The sequence below is a fragment of the Rhincodon typus genome, chromosome 22 (genome assembly GCF_021869965.1).
Source record: "Rhincodon typus isolate 14 chromosome 22, sRhiTyp1.1, whole genome shotgun sequence".
NCBI lineage: Eukaryota > Metazoa > Chordata > Chondrichthyes > Orectolobiformes > Rhincodontidae > Rhincodon > Rhincodon typus.
Window position 1 is genome coordinate 41,247,324 of NC_063353.1, and position 7,158 is coordinate 41,254,481.

General features: G+C 44.3%; 1 long non-coding RNA gene across 1 annotated transcript in view; it reads right to left on the reverse strand.

Annotated features, from left to right (window-relative positions):
* The window catches only part of LOC125485744, a 109,502-nt gene that overhangs the window by 101,465 nt on the left and 879 nt on the right, over window positions 1-7,158 (reverse strand). The gene's annotated exons all lie outside the window — the stretch shown is intronic.

Sequence of the window (7,158 nt, forward strand, 5' to 3'; positions counted from 1 at the left end):
TTGGCGGCAGCGGGGACGCCCTCCCAGCGTCTGGTGTTGGCGGCAGCAGCAAAGATCCTCCACCAATCGGAGATGGCAGAGGTGGCAGCCTTTTCAAGATGGCCACACTGGCAAGGCGACATCTCGGAGAAGGGCAGCCAGGGCAAGACTCTTAACAAGATGTGGTGGCAGCCTGGCCTGGCAGCGGAGCCAGGAGATTCCTGGTTGCAGTAGGCCCAGAGCAGGGACTCCTAGCATTGGTGCTGCAGTGGCAGCAGCGTGGTATGCCCAGAGCCAGGACTCCTGGTGTTATCAAAGTGGCAGCAGAGCCGGAGACTCCTAGTTGCGGAGTGAGTGTGGGCTCAGCACGGGACCCAGCATTGGCAAGGTGGGAGCAGCAGTGAAAAGATGTTATCTGAAGAGTGGCAGCTCCTTTGTGGGTCGGTCCAGCACAGGTGGAAGCGAGGCGATGGAGTGGGGAATGGTGGTGCACGTGTCATTGCTGAGCCAGCTTAAGTCTCAGGACTCTCTTTCAGTTATATCTTTCATCCTTTTTATTCCTATGCTGATCAAATGGTGCCAGGTTGTGGCAACTGTTGAAGCTTTCCACTGTATTTTCCTGCTTTATTCACTGCAAAATGCCCAAGTGTCAATAAGTAAGTCATTCATTCATTTATCGTTCACGCCTCTACTTCCTCAGAAGGCTAAGGAAATTCGGCATGTCCACAAAGTCTCTTACCAATTTTTATAGATAGAAAGCATTCTATCCGGATGTATCACAGCTCTGCCCAGGACCACAAGAAATTACAGAGAGTTGTGAGCGCAGACTGGTCCATCACGCAAACTAGCCTTCCATCCAATGACTCCATCTACACTTACTGCTGCCTTAGGAAAGCAGTTAACAAAGATTCCTCCCACCCTGGTTTTACTCTCTTCATTTCTCCTCCATCAGGCAAAAGATACAAGAGTTTGAAAACATGTACCAACAGATTTAAGAACAGCTTCGTCCCCGCTGTCATTAGATCTATGAACGGACCTCTCATTTACTAGAGTTGATCTTTCTCTGCACCTTCCCTGTAGCTATAACATTATATTCTGCATTCTGTTCTATTACCCTGATGTACTTATGTAAGGTATGATTTGCCTGGATAGCAGGCAAAACAATACTTTTCACTGTATCTCAGTATATGTGACAAAACAAATCAAATTCTTTATTTCCAGACGAACCCTCAGGAAGGCTGTATTGGCCTGGACATCTGACAAAGCAGATGCAGCAAGTGATACCAGGGTTGAATTACAAGGATGGGTACCGTAAATTTCATCTGTACTTGCTTGAATCAAGCCTGTTTTGGCACCTTATACCGAGCAAGATGTAGTCGGCGTGCCCAAGCTGCAAAGTGGACTGGGCATATAGTTAATAGTACTTGACATGGAGCAGCTGTTGACAAGTCGAAGTCTAACCGACAAACATTACAGCAGGAGCTACTAGATCCCAACATTCAACTCTAAAACAAACAGCTGCAGATGCTGGAAATCAGAAACAAAACCAGAAATGGCTGGAGAAACTCAGCAGGTCTGACAGCATCAGTGGAGAGTAAGCACAGTTAACGTTTTTGAGTTCACTGGACCACAAACATTTACTCTGCTTTCTCTCCACAGATGCTGCCAGACCTGCTGAGTTTCCCCAGCGATTTAAATTTTTGTGCCAAAGTCCGCTCCGAATACCAATTTGGAATCTTCTTTGTGTGTGTGGTGAGAAGACAGCACCGTGGTGCAGAGAGGCCCTTGTGTGCGGCTGTATGGCACACTGATGAGAAATAGGTCTGAGCTATGATTATAATGTCCACCTCTAGGCTAGGAGGCCCAGGTTCAAGTCCCGCATGCTCTACAGGGGTGGAATAAAACTTTGCTGAAACAGACAGATATTTTCCAATCAAAGGGAAAAGCGACTGAAAGTGGAACAAATTCAATGGTAACACCTAGGAAATTAAGAAACATCAACTAATGATGGGACTTACAACTGGTTTAATGCTGGCAGCTGTGGGTCCATGAACAAAATGACCATCACCTTAAGTGAATTATATTAATTTAAAAGAATCATGCAAACCCATGTGCAGATTAATTGAAATTCATGATATTGCCATGAAGAATAAAGTATTCTTCTGCATAAACTAAGATATCACATTACAGGTTTTCCTTTGAATACATTTAGGTTGTTAATAAGTTTGATTTACATAATTTAAACTTCAACTTCCATTTAAATCAGTGGCTGCCTGTAATGTGATTCCCTCCAAGGGATTTTAATCAATGACTACGAAACCGGGTGAGGAAGGTTTAATATTGTGTTTTCTTTTTTAAAAAACCCTCAGAGGGCCGAAACCTAGCTGCCATTCACACTTAACACTGGTGATGCTAATATAATTAATTTTCATTTTAATAATAAACACAGCAGCAAAGTTTGAGCTGTTGAAAACAAGACATTTCCTTTGATGATTGCATAGTGCAAAAAGTCACTTTGAAGGTTTTTTTTCCCATGTTGCAAAAGTGCAGTGGGCAGGGAATTTGTCATCTTCTACTGCTGAGACACCATACTGCAAATTAGGGAAAGCATTGGCCATCGCTTGAGACCCAGGTAATGTTCTGGGGATCCAGGTTCAAATCCCATCATACAGATGTTGAATTTGATAAAGAATCTGGAATTAGAAGTTTAGTGATAATCGTGATGATCATTGCTAACAGTCAGAAAAATCCATTGGGTTCACTAATGTCCTTTAGAGAAGGAAACTGCCAACTTTATATGGTGTGGTCTACACGTAACTCCAGACCCACCACAATATGGTTGACTCTTAGCTGTCCTGTGGGTCATTAGGGATGGCCTGGCCAGGCCAATGACAGCCACATCCCATAAGTGAATAATAAAAATGCTTTAGAAATCTGGTGACCTTTGGACCTGCTTTAGTTCCAGTAGTTCCTGAGCAGTGTCTGAGTGGTTTAGTCAATGTGGGCACAAGAGTCAACATGGATTCTCTGGCCCCTGTAGGAGAGCCAACAATGGTCTCTGTGTCACTGGATTTGGGAATGGATGCAAATCAGATAGAGTTCCTTACAGCTTATGACTGGCAGTGACTGCCTTCTGCCAAATAATATGGATGCCGCAGAGGGAAAGATTGGATTTAGCAATGATGTCCTCCTAACTACTGCTGACACACCCATATGAATGAGGGACACTTGAGCAAGGTACTGGAGTGAGGATCTCTACATCCCACCAGAGGGCCAATAGCTTTAAAAAGGAAGTAGAGAGAATACAGAAGGAGAGAAAGGACCTTATCAAACAAAGTTTGAAGCACACCACATCGCACTTTCGGAGACACAAGACCAAATGTTCAGTCAAAGGTCAAAGTTTTAGGAGTTGTCTGAAATGATGAGAGAGGTAGAGGTGCAAGTTGAAACTTCTAAGTCAACCTCTAGCCCCTGAGCACTGTCCCATCTTCACCATCTAGAAAGTCAAGATCATCCAAAATTCCACTGTACGTTTCCAGAGTCTCTCAAAATCCTGTTCACTGAAAACCCCTGCTTACTCATACACATTGGCTATCCAATTTGAATTGCTTCACTGTGAATTCTGTAATTCCCTCTCTAAACCCCTCTGCAGCTTCATATTTCTCCATCTCTAGGCATTCCTTAAAAACCTACTCTCTCACCAAGCATGTGATCTCCTTAATTGGGCTGACATTAAAGTTTCTTTGACAACACGATATTTTACATTTACATGACATCTTTAACACAATAAGCTGCTGGTTATTGTTGTGATGCAATTCCACAAAACTGGTGCAAGCTAAAGAAAATTTGTTGTTGGCTGGTCAAGGAAGTAGTTCACTCAGTTCCTCTGAAGGAGCCAAAGCCTAAAGGAGTCCACATGACTCTTGCAAACAATTCCCCATTTACAGGGTACAAGTCAGCAGCGTGATAGAGTTCTTGCCTCTTGTGGATGAGCAAATGTCTAACTACACCAAGGGAGGTCAACACTATGCAGAACAATGTAGCCCACTTGATCAACAGCCCATCCAACAACTGGCACATAGTTGCAGTTTGTGTATCATCTACAAAAGGAACTGTAGCAGCTTCCCAATGCTCCCTCAACAGCACCTTCCAAAATGTGCAAACTCCACTGAGATGTTCAAGGGCATCGATTGCAAGTTCTCCTCTGAATTATCTGCAATGAGCACCTCAAGCTATAAATTAATATTCTGTTGCTGAATTGAGATCCTACAACTTCTTTCCTCACAGGACAGTGAGTACTTACACCATAGAAACATAAAATCCCTACAGTGTAAAAGCAGGCCATTCAGCCCATACTGACCATCCAAAGAACATCCCACCCAGACGCATTTCCCCTAATATTACTCTGTATTTCCCCTGGCTAATCTACCTTGCCTGTACATCCCTGGACGCTACGGGATGATTGAGCGCGGCCAATCCACCTAGCCTGCACAGCTTCCGGCTGTGGGAGGAAACCAAAGCACTCAGAGGAATCCCACACAGACATGGGGAGAATGTGCAAACTCCACACAGACAGTCGCCCATGGGTAGAATCAAACCCTAGTCCCTGGTGCTGTGAGGTAGCAGTGCTAACCTCACTTGCAGCTGTACAAGAAGGCTACTCCCACTCCTGTCTCCAGGGCAATAAAAAGCTGGCCTATCCAGTCCCATGAATGCAAACAAAATAAAGAACAAATGGAGAAATGAAATTGTCAAATGAAAAAGGCTGCCTAATAACATCAATTGCTCAAGACCCTTGGGGAATCCTGCCTCTCTCTTTCGGTCCCATGTTAAACATGAATCTGGAACTCCTGGACAACCTCAAGAGGCAAATGCAGCAGCTGGTTGGAACTGTATGCTCCCAATAAGTGAAGAGGGGATAACAGAAAATTGACAGAAGAAAACTGGCAAAGGCCTGGCCAGTAATTCTCCCACATTTGAGAGGAACCTCAGCATGAAACACACAAGGCAAATTCACCAATCCTGCCATCCACAATTGTGGCTCATCGTTACAAAGGTTGTGTAGATTCTGTGACCCAGTCCAAGTCCATGTGTAGATCACAGCAGGTTTGGTGAATCCACTGAGAAACCAAACTAGAATTAATGGTTTCGCTCTGTGAAATTGAAATCCAAGGCAATGACTTTTAAGAGAGGAGAAAATTTGTGGAACGTTAAAAAAAAATCAAATATACCAACACCAATTGTTTACTTTCAGTGTCAGAATGATTAAAGCAGCTTTTGACTCAAAGTTTGGAAATTTTCCCCAACATTGGTATTCAAACTGTTGCAGGTGCCAACTTTTGGGAAAGATATTAAACCAGGGCCCAGTAGGGTATCTCAAAAGATTTCAGGAAGTTAATTCATAGGCCAAGTGAGCTCAACATTATCTATTGAATCTGTTTTGCTGTCGGAGACATGGCAACTCCTTTGCACACTGCAAGATTCAACAGACAATGTGGCATGGTGGATCAGTGGTTAGCACTGCTGCCTCACAGCACCAGGGACCCGGGTTCAATTCCGCCCTCGGATGACTATCTGTGTGGAGTTTGCACGTTCTCCCCGTGTCTGCATGGGTTTCCTCCAGACGCTCCAGTTTCCTCCCACAGTCCAAAAGATGTGCAGGTTAGGTGAATTGGCTATGACCGTATTGTCTAGGGTGGGAAATGCAGGGATAGGGTAGGGGGTGGGTCTGGCTGGGAAACTCTTCGGAGTGTCAGTGTATATTTGATGGGCCAAATGGCCTGCTTCCGCATTCTGATCAACACCTCTCAGCAAGCAGTGTCAGGACGAACAGTTTAGCTAGCATTCTGTCCTAATGGATGCATTAAGGATCCTTGTTGTATGGAGAATGGCTGCTATATTGGCCTATAGGCCCAGGAAAAATGAATGCAGTGTCCCACAAATTAATGGCTGCTTGGGTGGAGCACTGAAACTGTACCTCAATGAGTGAAGGTGGGCTGGGGTGGGAAAGGAGAGAAAGTCAGGATGGAGGAAGAGGTAATAATAGGACAAAAGACTGCTCTATTCAGTCCTTCCACATTCACCAAGTGCCTCACTCTCCCCTCTCTGGATTTGAGGTAGGAAAGCTCTCATTCGTGGATTAACCCTGATGTTGACAGCTATGCCATAAGCTCCTATTCCCATGATAAGCCTGTCAGAACTACTGCTGTTTTGTAGAGAAAATCTTAAAATCCAAACTGTACCAACACATTGAAGAATTACTTTCTACAGCAAAAAAGGCCTCCGATGCTAAAGAAACACAAATACTCCTGACAACAAAAAAAGGCCACAGACTTACTTCAGGCAAAAAGGCTGCTCATTGTTCAATTGCGTCCCACATCCCCTCCCCCCAAAAAAAAACCTCCCCACCATTTCTGCCTGCCTCTCCATATTAATTCCCTTTCCCCTATACAACTAAAGGCTTACAGATAAAGCTCAGAGCAGTTGGGGGAGAGAAAGGAGACAACCGAATGTCCTCATTCATCACACTCGGAGAGAGAATGGCTCTGTCTCCTCCCCTTTCAACACAGAAAATGCTTCCAAATTGCACAGTCAGACCGACAAAAAGTTAGAGAAATGCCACCCTGCCTACTTACAAGTCCCTCTCTCGCCCCAAACTGTTGGTTTATTTTTCGGAAACAAAAAAAAAACGCTTTGGTTTCAAACGGGACTCTCAAAAAATAATAACCAGCAGCGTTTCATTTTTTAAAAAAAAATGAGAAAGAAAGAAAAAATTCCCTCGAGCACTTCTGAATGTCAGCCAAGCCTCGCGGCTTTCCAAGTCTGCAGGGAATCTTAATACATCGAGAAAGAAGCCTCTCGCTGTAAGGGGGTGAACAAAAACAGAGAGAAACAGACACGAGTCAAAAGACTAGAGAGAGAGGGGAGGAGGTAGAGGACAAGAGGAGAGAGCAAAAGAAAGAAAGAGAGAGGGAGAACGAGAGAGAGAGGGGGAGAACGAGAGAAAGAGAAAAGAACTAAAGAGGACGAAAACTCAGAGAGAGAAAAACAGGAGATAAGAGAGAGGGAAAGAAATAAAGAAACGGAAAGGAACTAGAGAGAGAGCCAGAACGAGAGAGAGAGAGACGGAGAATAAGAGAAAGGGAAAGAAGTACAGAGAGGAGGGGAACTACAGAGAGA